The 18,347-nt window shown below is 33.2% G+C and overlaps 1 protein-coding gene across 1 annotated transcript in view; it reads right to left on the reverse strand.

The window, feature by feature from the left end:
• LOC105282753 (ets DNA-binding protein pokkuri) overlaps positions 1–16,359 on the reverse strand; it is a 58,934-nt gene extending 42,575 nt beyond the window's left edge. Inside the window, exon 1 of the mRNA XM_011344977.3 lies at positions 15,463–16,359. The gene's annotated coding sequence lies outside the window, so the exon portion shown is untranslated. The remainder of the gene's footprint in view (positions 1–15,462) is intronic.
• Positions 16,360–18,347: the final 1,988 nt, after the last annotated feature.

Genomic DNA, 18,347 nt, shown 5'->3' on the forward strand with positions numbered 1-18,347 from the left:
GAAATGGTTCTTATAAAACTGTTAGGTCGTGTTTCGAAATAAAGAAATTACTGAGAAAATTCTTATTTAATGATATATATTAGAAGAAATAATAAATATTTAATCAAAATATTACTTTCAGATTTTACTTTATTAATTTGTTAAGTAAAACTTATATTTTCTATAAAAGAATATAGTTACATCGTTAGTTGTAAACATCAAGTCAAAATATCCATATGTAATATTTGATATTTATAAATTTAAATTAAATAAAAAATAAAATTAAAAAATAATCTTTGGTGCAACTAAATACTTTTGTCATGCTGGAAACTACATACATTTCTAGTAACGTGACTTGGCCAGCGGATGTGGCGATTGAAATGTAATTAAATGAGGCTAAAGATCGTCTCGCTCGGTGCGTAAGAAAGATAAAACGTCGGTTTGTAGAATGTATAAAAATTGATTCTCGCGCGCGGATTAGTAACATTCTACTTTTATATTCTACGTTACTCCTTTTGTAAGGACAATAGAATTTTCAGTTACGACTTATGCGCATTATAAGCTATATTAAAATATGACAGTCCTTATTGTGCTATTCTTACAAAAAATATTACAAAAACTATTATAAATAGTATTAAGATACGATTGTTTTGTAATCTGTGTTCATGTTTTCTTATCTTGTCATTGAAAGTCATTCAACATAAGAAATATTTAATAATAGTAAGATTTTGAAATAGTAAGATTTATTGAAAAGACATGCAAGTAGATTTAATACGATTTTTCCCGAACAAACTGTGAAGACATCAATTTAAAGATTATGATTTCTTATTACCTGAAGAGGAAAAATATGAATATTTATTCATTATTGAAAACTCATTTTTCCTTATCTATCATATTTAGATATCTGATTACCTAAATCATATAAAAATAAAACAAGAAGAAATATAAATAATCTAATATTTTATTCTTAATATAAAATTATTGAAATATTTTTATCTTGAAAAAATATTTAAAAATGTAGAAATTTCTGAAGCTGTTACTACATTATTAAATCTTTACGAGGTGCATATAATGTTCTTAAATGATTAGATATTAATCACGTTTAGGACAAAACTACTACGTTATACTAGAATGTAATTGTAACTTATGCGTTAAACAATAATGCAAAATTATTAATAGATTTCATTTATACCTTTGCATTTTTTTCATAATCGTTACATATTACCTGATAATTTTATATTTTTTGTAATATAATATATATCTGTAAATATATCTATAAATTACAGATAATATATATTTTGTTTTTTTCTACCTTTTTATTTGCAAAATAAAAAAACAGGAAAAAATGTACAAATGTTCCAAACGTTCGATATGTGGTATGTGCAACGTGCATACGCACGCACGTAAGTTCTTATTAATTATCATCGTATCTTATTAATTTTTAATATACACTTTTGCATTCGAATTTGGCTAAAAAGATCTGCACAGACCTTCCTGTTAATTCAATATATACGTATAGTACATTATTGTCTAATAACAACGGTTTAGTGTAATAACGTTAAATAACGTTAAATAATGGTAAATAACGGTTTAGTATAATAGAAAAATGAGAGTAATTGGCAGCTGTCGCCCTCTCGCGACCAATGTTTCAGATGGACGCATGTAGGATCTATGACGATGTATGTGTGTCATAAAATGTGTCTCATAAAATTTTCCCATACTTGAACTTTGCATCATAATATCTCCACTTACAGAGCATGTAGAGCAAAAATAAAAACAGTTTTCTGATGTAAATCTCAACTATCGATTAAGCCTATTACGAAATTGATCCGTTCAGCCGTTACTGCGATATCTGATATGATATAAGCGACTCAACTAGTGCACTCAACTACTTACTCCGCAAACCACAATTATTTGTGCTATATCACGTCATTGTCACCGCCGATAAACGATTGTCAAACGATAATGACAGTGACGAATAAATATACGACGGACTTGCGATAATCAGTCAATGCGTGGCAGAACATCAATTGTCTCTTGCATATTGTATTATAATATTCGAAGAAGACGCAATACCATTACAACGTATGTTTCTTCTTTTTCTGGTAAGCTCATTTTAGAAACAGGATTAACCAATCTAAGGTCGAAGAATCTGATACATTATAAAAATAAATAATTATAAGAATTATAATAAGAAAAAATTATAAAAAAATAGATTTTATAAATTAATCAAATTTTATTCTGCATATTTACAAATTTAAAAAATTTTATTCTGACCAATAGTTGATCAAAGTTTTTGGTCAATATTAATAACAGTCAGGATTTGCTATCTGTTGTGGAGAACCCAAAACAGAATCGAAACTTTCGCGAATATTTTAATATATATAAAATAAATGATAGAAATATACACTCCAACAATTGCTTTATTTAATGGATTCTACTAACAGGTTCTATTCAACTAAATAATATTAATAAAAAAGTAATACAACTATAAATAAAATATTGGAAATCCGCTCTTCCCCTTTCTGTGATTCAATTAGTTACATTTATATTCATTAGCATTGTTTGGTCAATATCAATTGTGCTTGTTTAGTTTATCATTCGTAACATTTAATATTGTTGTAATGTGTTCTTACACGTAATTTGTTTCTGTTAATCCTTTGCGATTCTATATCGAGTATAATCTTAACATAGCATTTCGTTCTAATCCATTTTATATCGAGGACTTGATATAAAATTTCGTTGCGATAAGTACTTTGTTGAGATTAGTTAGTTGTATTCGTTAAATGTTGAAATAGTATCGAACGATAACTATCTATACATATAAAATTCCTATTCTGTCTGTCGTTGAATTAATCGGGTACTTCCCGACATACTAGAAACACCAAATTTCGCATGGTGATAGGGGTTCACCCCCAGGTAATGGGAAAATTCTTGAAATCTTTAATTTCAACAATGATAACGCCTGGCGTAAACAGGCGTTTCCCTAGTATTACATAATATTTAAATAGCTGAATTTACACGACCCAATTGGAAGAAAAACAAAATAATTCGGACCGTAAAGTATTAAAAATGAATTACCTATATTACTTTTATGACATTTTATTCGTAAACCACTCTGAAAGGATTAAAAGTGTTACAAGATAAATCAACGATGCAATGATTATGCGATAAATGCTCGATTTTTATCAAACTCCACGTAATTCGTTCTACTTTCAACTTTCATACATGTTGATGAAAGTAGCGATATTATGAAAAAAGTTAATAATATCACTACTTTCATCAATCGGGCAACCAGGAGTATTGATATAAATCGTCGGTTTAACTCGATTTCATTACATAACCGAAGGAATATAATTGTAAGATGAGGCCTATAATGAAAATTGAAGAATGTCTTGTGTTCAAATCAATCACATATAAATTTTGTCTAGACAGTATTTACCCTATCTACCCTAAGAGTATTGAAGAAATTTCCATACCCCTTTTTTATGTTCTTTCCTCCCTTTTTCTTAACCGTATCCTCGGTAACTTATGGTAGCGCTTCCTGCCTGACTTCCGGATTCTTCCAGCGAGTTCAATGAAATTACATTAGAAAGTCCCTTTTCTTTCTGTACGACTTCCGCCTTACTTTTCCATTTCATAAACATTAGCCCTTCGTAGCCTCTCATTTTCCTTTATCTATCTTCTATCGATACTATATCGAACGTTTTCTCTCGACGTTGTACGAAATGAAAGTAAAAGCTTTATGTCTTTGAATCTTTTGGTGATCTTTCTTCACAATTTTATTAATTGGTGCTTTAAGCTTATTTGGAATTTTAATATTTATCGAATTCTTTGACGTTGATGGTTTTTGAGCGAAACATTTGCCTGCGGTTTTTAGAGGCAAATAAATAAGGTAAACCTAAATATACGGTAATTATTTAGATTAACGGAGCAACCTCGAATGACTTTGACCTTGACATATGTTGTCACGGTCACCCTCCTGAGTGACCTTCAAAAGGTTTTAGCCGTCGCTCATTGTTTATTAAAAAGTTATTAACAAAAGAAGTTTCGAAAATATAGTAGTTATTTTGAATATTGAAAGACATAAACGACGAATATGAACGAAGGAAGGAAAGTGATTTAACCTAACCTAACTTAATCTAACCTGGTTAGATTAGGTTAGGTTAGGTTATATTTTCCGAAACTGGAGCCCCGGACACATATACTCTCGTTTTTCAGCCCGCTTCGCGGGAGGGCGGGGGGAAGGGGCTTCGCCCCTCCCCCCTGCCAGAATCCGTGCCGTGTACCAGGTGATCAAAATCTGTACGGTGAAATCTGTAACACCGGCTCCGGCGGGGGGAGGAGCAACGCCCCTCCCCCCCCCCGCCCTCCCGCGAAGCGGGCTGAAAACGAACGTATGTGTCCGGGGCTCCAGTTTCGGAAAATATAACCTAACCCAAACTTATTTCTGATTTAAAGGTAAAATTCCATCAAATATACTCTTTCGTAAACGTATATGATATCGTAAAATTATGCTCTATTCATTAAACTTTTTTGTTAATAACTTTTTAACAAACGAGTGACGGGTGAAACCTAGTGCGGGTTATTCGGGAAGGTGACTTTTGTAATATATGTTAAACTCAAGTCCTTGCTTCGCGTGGACAGTTGAAAATTCGTGCAAAATCATTAAACTTCTTTTGTTAATAACTTTTTAATAAACAATGAGCGACGGCTAAAATCTTTTGAAGGTCACTCAGGAGGGTGACCTCTATAATATATGTCAAAGTCAAGGTCATCCGAGGTTGCTCCGTTAAACTAAATAATTACCAAATATACTAATAGCCGAAAAGAAAGATTGAATAATTAAGAAACTATTAATATAATTACGATATATAATAATCACAATGATGACTAATACTAAGTTTTTCGTTTACACCATAATGGTCATCGGCAATCAGCATGCTAATCGGGTTAAGACACATGAATAATAATATAACATGTAATTATACATATAACTTATATCTTTGCAAAATGTTTAATAATAATAGAAAAAGCATAATGGATAAAATGCATTTGTAAATGGCTTAAGATCTTTATTTATTAAATTTTATAAATAATAATATATATACGATCATATTAATCTTAATAATCCATTCGACGCGAACAGAAAATTAGCTGAATTTTCCTTGGAAAAGGGAGAAGAGAATTATGAACGCGTTAATGTGCCGTGATATACTAATCAGAAATTGACATTTTTTGGATATTTTACAGTTTGAAGAAAGTGTTCGTGTGTTCGACTGTTGATAGATTTCTTGTAGCAAACGCGACCGTATTTCGAATAATCTCGGTAATTTGTAAGCTTTAAATGCTAATGTTCTGTCGATGCGACACCGTAGTTGTAAGTGGTCTTTGTGTGCGTTTCTCTTGCGCGCTTCCGGGTGACAGGTCTTCCTGCAAGCGGAACTGCTGGTGGACGGAACTACGTTCAAAAGACTGTCCTTCCCCTCTTATGTCTTGGTCACGAGTTATCTGTTTCCGTCTCTCTCTCTCTCTCTCTTCCTTTCCTCCTCTCTCTTTCTCTAACTGACATTCTCCTTGGAAATTGTACGTTTTCTTTAACGTTCACGTCTGTCTCGTATATACGTATTATTCACCTAGACAGTCTACATTCCTATACGTCTATTTGCATAATCATAGTGAAAAAAATCATTTTTTTCATGAAAATAATCGCCATAAATGTTTAAATAAAAAATATATGTAAGAATTAACATAAATGTTTAATTTATGAATAAAAACAGTTTACGAAACACAGACTATGTGATCTTTAAATGTAATTTTCTATTAAATTTTTATTTTTTCCTATTTCTTCTTTGTTCTTTATAAATAATACCAACAAAATTACAATCATTTGTATAAAATTATAAACAAAAACTATTACTAATTATATTAAAAACTATAAACATAATTGTAACAAAGAATTAAAAACATTAACCTTGCCTTACGATTTTTCCCATCGCATAAGCCAAAGTTGATTATTTATTTACTATTTATTTTTTTTGCGTATTCGAACAACTGCTCGCTGGACAAATGCCATTCTGTTTACCTATGTCAACTGATCAGATTTTATAGCACCCACGAATCATATACTTGTTTTTCAGCTTTGATGAAAAATGAGCAATGATGAAATGAGCAAAGTTATATCGCTAACTTTATTGAGTTTAGTTATTAATCGTAAATCAATCAACGTATCGCATGTCACGACCTTATGTACTTTTGATAATTGGCGAATGCTCAAATAATGGCGACAATGGTACATCCACACTTCTAGCATCCTTGCATCTAGCAATGTATATGTTACCTGTTAATTTCTTGTTAAAATTTCTATTAAAAAACTTGATATAACATAACACCCAATGGTACCATATAGAAAAATAATTCTCGATCAATGAATCAAGAGACACAGTAATGTCTCGCGCCAAGTGAAACTCATGATCTTTTTTATACCTTTTTTTGAAAAGGTAAGTTTTGTACATAATTTATATACATAAATAATTGTATACATTAGAATTATATTTTCTGCATATTGCAATATATAACTTATTTAAAATGCAGAAAAAGGTTTTTTCTTTTTCTTTTTTATCATTGCTCAGAAAATGTTTCTATACTTACATCTTTATATCTTTACTTAATATTTACGAATACATTTTTTCTAGTGATGATTTGCGCGCGCGCAAACACGCCACACACACACACGCACGCACGCACGCACAATTCATACAAGATGGATTTTTGATAGAAAATCACAAAAAATTACTTTAACAATAAAAATAAAATATTTTTTTAATAATATTGTTATATCCGAGTTAGCCACCCGGTATAACGCGAGCCGGTCAGCTGCCGATCAGCTGAGCATCGTCGGATCGAACATCGGCGAAGACGTGAGCCTCTTGGCGACGGGTCGCCAGGGAAGATAATAAATAGTGACAAGAGAGATAGAATTGGACGTGATGTTATACAAGTCGGACGTGTTGTATCCCGCTCTTATAGTAAATAAAGTTTGGTCGCATCTTTTACAAAAGCTGTTTCCTTTCGTGCGCGAGTGTCTCCGCGAGTGTGTGCGAACGAGTGCGAGTGTGTGCGTCGAGCGGAATCCACCCAGACGTAACAATATTATATGCCATAATTATAATTAATACTATAAGTTGAATAGAATTCACAAATAATAAGAATAATTATTAAATATTAATAACTATTAAAAATTTGAAATATTAAATATTTTTAATAAAGCTATAATAGTCAACTTTAGTCTTTTTTTCGACATTTTCATACATAGGGGTATATTTATCTGTAAAATCAAATATAAACGTAATTTTTTTGATATGAAATGAGGAAGTATATATAATATAATAAAAGAATTAAAAAAATACATATACAGGAAAAGAAATATGTATTTGTCATGTGTATTCATCATAAAGCTAATGAATTATCAATGAAAAATTATGATTCTGGAATGTGGTGGGTCAGCTTTTGGTTTGATCGTTCATGTTGCTATTCGCAAGCTCTTTCTCTCTTTCACCTCTCAATACCAAGAGATGGCAGCTCTGTTACGGCCATCACACAATACGCGCATTTATATCTGATGGTAACAATATTATGGATACTTTTGTAATTTATCTGAACAAAAGTCACATTAACACATTAATCTCCATGCATGACTTAGTTGATTTTCTGTTCACGCTAAATGGATTATTAAGATTCATCGTAACATACCCACACATCCTTTTCAATCCTTTTCAATTTAATTTTTATAAATAAAATTACTATGTTGTTTACAAATATACTTTGTTTATTATGCTTTTTTGTTATTATTAAACAGTATTTTTAATATTAATATAAATATTATTGGCTTGAAAAATCCGTGTAACATGGTTTAGCAAACTTCAAACTCAAATCTTTATACTAATTCTTAAAGTAATATAAAGTTTGAATCAAGTATATATTAGTATATTAGTATATAGTATATACAAGTCACGTGTTTTAACATATTGCATAGAAGTTGCATAATGTCAATCAAAACGTTCGATTCAATTTTCAATTTTTCAAATCAAGTTACATATAATATAGACAACAATGTTGATAATGTTCGCATCATAGACAATAATGTTTAATCAAAGACAATGATAGTGATTACTTAGTTGATGGATAATTTGTTTCTACTAAATAAAGTAAAAATAAAATTTGATGCAAAAATCAAACCGAACTTTTTGACTGACCCAATGTAATTTATTACTTGTTTGTTACTGATGATCGTCATGATGATATGAATGTATTAACATAGAAGTATCATAAAAGTCTATTCTTGTCTAGTGTGATGCCTTAAAACAATTTAAAATAATTAAACAAAGTTTAAGTGATAAGTTATATACTGTAGAATCATATGGACTCTGTATCGTGTTTACTATTTTCGTATCTTTAAAATATTGGAGCACTAAAATTAAAATGCATAAAAATTATGAAGATATGCATATTATAAAATAATATAAAATTATTGTGCAATCTTATTATATAATCTTAATACATAAAATCAACTATTTAAGTTTATAAACTCGAGATATAATACTCGCCATTTTATTTATTTGCAAAAGGATCCTTACAAGTTTTCGAATTATATACACATTTTGTTTGTAACTTATTCATAATCATGTTTGTAATCATTTATGAATTATATAATTGCGAAAGTTAAACATGATAAAAACTGGATACTGCTAAATATAGTTTCATATGTTATTTACTTTCATTTAAACACTTTGCAAGACTAGTTGCTAATTATATCGGGCTTTATTCAGTTTTTTTCATATAATAATAATGCAGTATTGTTATGAAAAAAACTGAATAAATTTTAATAACATTTCTGTTTTTTTCATTTTGTTTTTAATTTTTGAACCAAATCAATATTTAATGTTTGAAACAGATAGCAAAAATAATCACTTTCAAGTATAATTTTAATAAAATAAATTATATATATGTATGTGTATATGCACACACGCGCGCGCGCACACGCAGTTATATAAAATTTATATTTACAAAGAGCTTATATATATAATTATTATAATTATTATATTATACCGTTTGATCCAAGACACATATTCCACTTTTCATGAAATATCATTTACTAATCATGATGTAACTGCTCTGTTCTTTGTTTTCTCGGAAGAAGGGGATACAATTTTATATATTTGTGTTTTTTTTGTCTTTTTTTCATCTCACAATTTATATTTTATTTTTTAATTTATATTTTATATTTAAATTTGGATTAATTAATTTTATCATTATGATAAAAAAGTTAGAAAGGAACATAAGGATTTCTACGAATAATCTATACTAAGTTTACTCAGTTCGATTATCCAAAAAACACTACTGTGTCATATGTGTAAATGTTAAGAAAACGGTGGAGCCACATGAAGTAACGAGCCGTTCTCACTCACTCGTTTCATTCTTTTTAACATAACCTGTGCATACAGATAACCTATGTACGTATCACAGTTCAGCTGACAGTGGCGTCGTCATCGGAAACAGTCGGTGACCGATTGGTCAGCCGCTGGATATCTGTGTACGGAGGACAAAACCATCGCGCGTATCATTGAATCGTCGGTAACCGAACTTTTACGCAAAATTATGCTACAATTCATGTTGAATTTATACAAATACGCAATTTTTTCACATGAAATTGAGAACTTGGCGATATCTATTGTATTCTAATGCACGTGAAATGTATTTCAATATAATTTAGTATCTAGATGTGAAACTTTAGATGTGTTATGAAAAAGTAACTTACAGAATTATTAAAATTATACTACGAAATTAATAACGTTAAAATATTGACAAAGTTAACATAAATATCTTAGCTACTACAAAAGGATTTTGATTAAAGAAAACCGTTTATTATTTACTATTATTTATTACGAAATATTTTTTTCTGTTATGCGTATATTAACACAGTTTAGCAGTACAATATTTGATTCTTCTTATTAACGATTATTACTAATAACACATATCTTTTTTGAATTGCCAGAAACTTCAAATTTAATTGACAATAACTTTAAATTGCGCTATACTGGCCAAGTATCAGATGGTCGGACAATATTTTTTGTGCATTAGATGCAATGATTATTAGGAATCCATTTTTCAACTACGCGCCAATAATTTCGTCAGACTTAAAAACGCAGCCATTTCCATATTCCATATAAACCTATTAATAAGTAGGAATCATTAATTAATAATATTTCGTTGTGAAAAAATACCACCCCACGCCAGGAATCGAACCTGGAACCTCTCTCATTCCGTGCGAGCGTCTTTCCAATTCGACCACTTGGGGCATACGGTGATATCTTCTCAAACCGAAACAAACACCTCACTAGCGTACGGTGTGTATCTATAACACATATCTTTTTTGAATTGCCAGAAACTTCAAATTTAATTGACAATAATTTTAAATTGCGCTATACTGGCCAAGTGTCAGATGGTTGGACAATATTTAATTAATGATTCCTACTTATTAATAGGTTTATATGGAATATGGAAATGGCTGCGTTTTTAAGTCTAACGAAATTGTTGGCGCGTAGTTGAAAAATAGATTCCTAATAATCATTGCATCTAATACACAAAAAATATTGTCCGACCATCTGACACTTGGTTAGTATAGCGCAATTTAAAATTATTGTCAATTAGATTATTACTAATGTTTAATAACTACTATTTTTGTGACTAATAATGATTATATTATAGTTTTTATTTTTATTTGGAAACTGTTAGATGGGAAATAGAGAAAACAATTAAAGAGATTTATTTATTTATATAAATAAATTATGTATATATATTTTTTGTCTTAATCTAATTTCTTTATAATAAATGATATATTTTGAAGCTATATTAGATATTTTTATTGAAAAAATTATGTTAATGTGAGATTCAGGAAGAATAGATCTTAACTTACGCACATGAGCACCGCTAACTAGTCTCCGCTTTGTCTTCTCGCTATCTGCTCGACGGAACTTAGTAAACATCTTCACCGCGGATTCTTCTCGCATAGGCGGTATAATTGCACGCGTTGCCGCATTGCGTCAGCGCGCTACTGTGGTTGTCTACCGCGCGTTTGCGGTTTCGCAACGAGGAAGTTATCCGCATGGAAGATCCGCGTTAATCAGAAATCGATCCGCGTCGTATTGACCGAACAAAAGAGGAAAGCAACCTCGGTTCGCGCTTGGCGCGACGAGGAACTCAGGCACAATTGTGTGTTATTCTCATTCAGCTTGTATAAATCTGAAGAAATCTACAATTTTTCTCGAACGAGTTTTCGCATTAGATCTAGTCTTACTATAATTTTTGTCCAGATAATAATACAAAAATACAGATATAAATAGTGCTCTTATTCTATAGATATAATTGTATTATCTTACATCAGAATTCTGTACACGCGCGCACTCATCTACATAATTATATTATTTTAAAATAATAATTTTTAATTTTAAATTAAATTCGCTTCAAATAAATGTTCTTAAAATTTTATATGTCTCAAATATGTAACTAACATAAATAAAAATAAATAATTAAGATTGTATACATGCAAGATATAAAAAGATATAAAAAGATTGGCTAATATAAGGTGTCTTAAAAAGTTCCCGAAATTCTTCGCTAAATACGCCATACTTGGATTTTATTCATCACCGTCCCCTTTAAAGTCTCCTTATAGGAAACTCACACATCTCAGCGCTTTTGTCACAAATGGAATACGTCCTGGAAATTCCTTTTGGTGAGTATGTTGACCGATTCAGCTTGGGTTCTCGACGGTGTCAAGTCTTCGTCCTTTCAACTTGATTTTCATCTTGGGGGAGAGAAAGAAATCGGAGCTATATCTGACGAAGATGAAGGATGAGAGACAACCGCCATGTTATTTTTCGCCAAAAACCACTGCACGATTAAAGCGGTGTGTAGTCGTGCATTGTCATGATGAGAGACCCAGTTCTTCATGCGCCATTTCTTGGGATGTTTCCTTCAGAAAACGGAATGGTGATTGTCCCTTATTCTCCGTACTTGCTAGATTCAGTTTTATGACACTTCTTTCGCTTCCCCAATATAAAAATCAAGTTGAAAGGACGAAGACTTGACGTCATCGAGATTACAGCTGAATCGCTCAATACTAAAAAGAACTTCCAGGACATACCTATTCCATTTGTGACAAAAGCACTAGAATCGATATATGCGCTCTCACACTATTAATGTGTACTTTTATTTAGTGATAAATTTAATAAGGAATTTTTGGATAGCACTTTGTATTTCTCTTAAAAGATATGCGCAACAGGAAAACGGCATTGCGACACATCAGTTTCATTTTCGGATTTATTAATATGTGTATCTTATTCTGTAACATGTAAATGATGAGAGATTAAATCTTGTAAAATTTTCGTACAAGTTTTCGTACGTAAGTAGTGCAATGGCACTATGAGACTCGCTAAGAAAATCGTTTCCCAAGGATCGTTATTCGTCAAATATAAAAAAGTTTCTTCGCTCATTTGTAGCAATCGGAAAATAAATTTACAAGACTGAACTTAGATATAACACCAAATAAATCCAAAGGAATATATGATTTCAGTCTTTAATATACAATATAAATACGAAGTAACCGTTTTGCAAGTTTGAGAAAGAAAACAGAAGGTACAGAAAATTTGAAGAAAAGAGGCAATAGTGATAGATAACAGAAGTGAATAAGGAGGGAGAGAAAGAGAAGAAAAAAGGTGATTATGGAAGCGAAGTAGGGGATAGAAAGGAGAATTTAAGTGTAAGAGAAAGAGGGGCAGGGAACGAGGGGAGCGGAAAGGGGAGAGAGGAGAAGAAGAGAGGAGGAGAGGAGAGAGATGGAAAGGAGAAAAGAGGGGGGAGGGAGAGAGAGAGAGAGTTACGTCTGATGACTGTATTAGTACACAACTGACGGGAACTCTTACGAAAGCCGCAGGTAGGTTGGATATTATACGCGCGCGAGCTCTTCCAAGCTTGCTCGCTTTTGCGTTATATAAATGATAACACGCAACTTCCTCAATAACGATTAAGAAATACGAGCGGTTCCTACCAAGCTCGTTTATATAAACGTTTCCGTACACGGCTTAGTGGACACACAGCAGGTTTGTAGATCTTGCATCAATCTGATGCGCCAAGTGACGCGATGCATGTTGGTATATTTGGTTTTTTGACTGGTTTCAGAGATAGCGTTCAAAGATGTACTTAAGATGAAATAATTCTTTAGCAATATAATACCGTTCGGATATATTATCACCTCCGCGAGATTTATTAGAATTGTTGATTTGTCACTTCCATAGTTTCCTATATACATATTGTATCATGCATTCCAAGTATTTTAACTTCCACGAGATTGCAAGCAAACATTGTGTATAATCTTGTAAAAATTGTGCAAAGAATTGCCCTCAAAGAGAACATTTTGCTAAATCTAATTATATTGGACGATGTTTGTGTGATGATACAAGACAACCTCGTTTAATTTTATACAGCTTTTTTAAAACTTGTCATATGCATTGTTGATATGCATTTACGAATACGTGCAGTTTATGTAAATTATTTCACGAAGGCTGTTTTAATAAGAAGGAGCTTCTCACTTCATGAGTGTTGTACAATATATATTTTAAAAGTAATCTGAATATTTCAATGTCAAACCATGTATCATACATGTGTTATACCTAATTATACTCTATACAAAGTTACATTTAATAATGTGAGATATAATATGTACATAAATGCCATCTTAAAATTAAAACTGTACCAATATTACTAATAAGTGTTAAGTAGTATAGTATTTTGGAACTTATTGGGAAAGATGAAAATTCAGTAAGAATCATTTTATTTATAATACTGTAATTACATATATACAATTACATTATTATTATTATTATTATTATTATTATTATTATTATTAACAGTATTGTTATATTGATGTTCTGATTTGATAAATTTATACAATAAACTATTCATGAATTAACTGCGAGAGCTTACTCCTCACGATAAGAGTTTGCGATAATAATAATCGGACACTCATCGAATACAAATAAAATCCGTAGCTTTCGCACGATTTGCACGATGTACTCGCGATCTACGTTCCAAGACAATCCCGGCGGGCACGCTATTTGTTTCCCGATGTTCCGCATAACAGAGTCGCGAGGCGAACGGTTGACGTCAGCGGCTCGCATTAATTGAATTCCGCACGACCGGTTATTAACATCGCCGAGCGGATTAAAGCGAGGCCGAGCTTTTAGCGGATTTCCGGGTTTCACGCGTCGCGCCGCCACGTCGCGCCAGAATTAACTCCTCTTGTACTCGCGCGCGGATCGTAACAAGAGCTCGCAAGCATGCTACCAATATCTTGATTGCATAGCCAGGAGAGAGAATACCGGCCGACTTCGTTGAATTCTACTAATTCGTCCATAATCGGTAAAACATAAGATAAACCGCGATGACAAGAATAAATCATGGCATTACTAAACTAGCACCGAATATGAAATAAAGTTCTGAGATAATTTTTTAGTTTTAAATTAGTAACGGTTAGATTAGAATAAAATGCGAAAATGCGAAATATAAAAATTGTCAAGTCGAAGATATGATGGTAAATTGTTTATGAAATTACGTTCGAGATTATATAACATGTATTATTCACGAAAGTATGAAGATATTGAGAAACTCAAATTTATTAATTTTTTCAATTGTACACGATATTATCACCAATAATTCTGATCTATCTGATAACTATCGTAAATGTCATCTTATTTTATCCTGACATGATCTGTACGAGAATGATTGCAAAACTAGTTTTATATTTAATGCATCTTTCAGTATGAGGCATTAGTGCTCATATAAACAATATTGAAACAATAATAAAGATACAAGTGTCGCAAATTTATAGGAAGCTCACATGAATCAAAGGAAATGACGAAAACAAAAAATTTTTAAGTCAATTAGGAATTTCATTTTTCATTTCAAATTCAGGACTATAGCCTCTTTAAAAATACATGACGTAAGATTTATAGATTAACCGAAGGTGTGTGCAGCATTATTCATCATGTAGAAAACGTGATGAAGCGAAGGCAAATAAATTGTAAATAAATGTTTTCGTAAATGTTTTCAAATATGTATTTAGAACATATGAAATTCAGCACTGACTTTTTGAAGCACCGACTGCAAAAGTTCGTGGAAACTTGTGCGAAGCGCATTCACAGGGACGGCGCGACAACGGCGATTTCTTTACAACAAGGAATCGGAAAAAGCGTAAGGCATGTATGAATAAATACAAATAGATACGAATATATGACACATATGCACGCGTACACAACACACACAATGCACACGTACAATCGTACTCTGCAACACTGTCGCGACGACATAGCTCGTCGACTTGAAAAGCGAACGCGTGATATGCAGAAAAACTGTGCATCGGACAATTACCTCGATTATGTTTCTGCTCCGTTCTGCCGTTTTTCCGCTTCTTGCCAGCAGTATCTCGTTGATAAAGAGACGTAGAGGGAGGCGAGCCGGCAGGCTGGCCGTAATATCACTGATCGTGCTTGTCGTCGTCCTCCAAGCAGACACAAATCGTTCTTTCACCGTTCATCGGTGGCGACGAATTGTCGCGTTTCCGTGGTATAATCACGACGACACGCACACGCACACGCACACGCACGCACGCACGTATAGACGGGGGTCCAGCACGCGCGTGTAGTCAGGCTTGATGAGCGGCATTCGCACACGCGCGCGCGTGCGAGGAAGACCAAGAAAGGCTATCTCTCTCTCGTGCAGAATTTCTTTCTCAGCCGCAACTCTCACGCGTAAACACGTGAGTGGGAGGATTGTATCGCGATTATTACGTGCCGCCGTGATAATGCGCGTGCGCACATCCGTATTACGTATCACAGAAGTACGGAAGAATCCTCTCGGTCATCAGCACTCGATGTGGCGCACTTGTATCACTCGTAGCGTATAGGTTCCTAGCTCCTGTATGCACTCGTATCGCTTCGTTCTCCCCTCGAGAACGGGGAGAGAGAGGCGGCGGGGGATGATACCGACAGTAAAGACGACGACTAAGTATCGAACGTGAGAACACTGACGCGAAAACAACTCGGACGAGATGCGGATGAAATGGCTCTCACATCGGATCTACCTCGCGAGAAAGAATTCGATTCGTCTTTCCTCGTCGCTAAACAACTCGTGTTGTCGAGCAGCGAACGCGCGCGGCGATTACAGTAAACTCGTCAGAAGCTGAATACCACCACGCTTCGAGGTCGACGAGCGACTGAACCTCACCGCTGTAGGAAGTGTCGAGTGGAAGGTTGCCGCCAGACGCGCGACCTACCTCCCCGCTCCCGCCGAGCCTCAATTGAGCGCCGAGCAAGAGACGGCGCACAATCGACGACTGGGAGAACGGAATTCGTCGGCTGTAATCGGCTGCGGCCAGCCAATCGTGCATCTTCGTTGGCGGCGGTGCCAACGGAAATAATCGAACCGCAGTCGTGGCGCGTGAGCGGGGAAGATCGTCACGAAATCGTGGCATTCAGCGGCAATGGAGTAGGAGAGGGAGACTCACCGACTTCCTCGAAGCTTTCTTGTGATCGCGATCGCGATTGTCGTCGAGCTAACCCCGGCCGATCGTTCCCACTTGTACGCGACGTCAAACGCGCAAGCGATGAGGATGACCAAGGGGGAGATAACCTCACAGTGATTCTTCATATCCTTTCCCCTCTTAAAACGACTCAACAGTGTCAACGGCATGAGAAAAAAATTCATCACATTTTCGTGTATGAAGAGTTCACGAAATGTACACGTATTTTCAATCATTTAAACGGTATGCTGCGGGCACTGTTAATGGAAAAATTGCAGATTGCTGTTGACTATCAATCACGCGCATTTAATTTACGTAAATTCTTATTTACGTAATTTATGAGGAAAAATCTTTCCTTAAGTATGCGCTTAAAAGATGTTTGTCAAAGTGCAAGAAATGTTTTAATTCTCTATGATTCTTTTATTTGATCAAAACTGTTTGGAAAGTCCTTGACAAATATAAAAATTATATTATATACATTACAATAAAAAATATAGAAAAATGTATCAAAAAATTTTGTTGAGTACTGTGTATCATGTTAGTAATAAAATTATTTCTTATATTTATAATAAAATATTTTTATTATGCGACGGAATGTATTTATGCTAAAAAGTAAATAGTTATATATTTTAGCAGTTAGTAATTTATTTAAATGTATCTTTTAATTTCATGCTATAAATTCACTGGATATGTACAAGAATACTCTTTCTTCTTTTTTCATATTATGAATATATCCAGAATATATGCAATTTTACGATAATAATAATAATATTACAGCCATTACTGGGATATATATTAGTTTTCCAATTTATTAATCTTAATATTTTTCAGGAAAATTTTTCTGCGTGTGGTAAGAAATGCATATTTTAATGAAATAAGTTTTCGAGAATATATTATATATTATATATATATATATATATATATATATATATATATATATGACACTTCATATCTGTTAGTATAATCCTTTAATTTGTTCGAAAATGGAATTTGTTTTTGTGCGAAAAAGTGCACATCCCACACTGTACGTCTTTTTTTTAATTTTATTAGCGTAAAACCGCTGACAAAAATTATTTGTACTACTTGTGGCAAAAATATAAATATAGCCGAAAGTACATGTCGCGATTGGTTTCGTAAATTTAAAAGTTGTGATTTCGACGTGAACGATAAGCTACTGAAAGATTATTTGTGTAAATCAGATATTGTATTAGAGATCATATTGTGGGAGGCCTCGAAGAATCGTGCGAACGTACATCGATTGGAAAGGTGACAAACATGTTTTGATGTACGATTCTAATAACACCTAGAATGATCCACCGAGATGAGCTGCGAGCGAGAGAATGCCCGGTCGGGACTCTCCTTCGTGACGGGTTCCAGGACGGACGATCCTGAGCGTGATTGTACAACGTGAAACTAAATATACTAGTTATTTATTATTAAATACACTTGGTCTTATGTAGCTCATTCGACGCCCTTAGATCGGTCTTTCTTAAATTCTTGATTCTATGTGTTCTCCTCTGTTTTTCATTACACTCGAAACAGCTCGAAAAAAATGCAATGAAGAATTAGAGGTGTTATCGAATGAAGATTTGAGTCAAACGCAACAACAGTTTGCATAGCAGCTAGGAGTGACTCAAGCAATTTTCAATCAATTAAAAGCAATTGGAAAGATACTGAAGGAAAGAAGATGGTTCTATATATATTATCCGAGCGTATGATTGACAACTGATCAGAC

This window comes from Ooceraea biroi, chromosome 2 (assembly GCF_003672135.1).
Source record: "Ooceraea biroi isolate clonal line C1 chromosome 2, Obir_v5.4, whole genome shotgun sequence".
Classification (NCBI taxonomy): domain Eukaryota; kingdom Metazoa; phylum Arthropoda; class Insecta; order Hymenoptera; family Formicidae; genus Ooceraea; species Ooceraea biroi.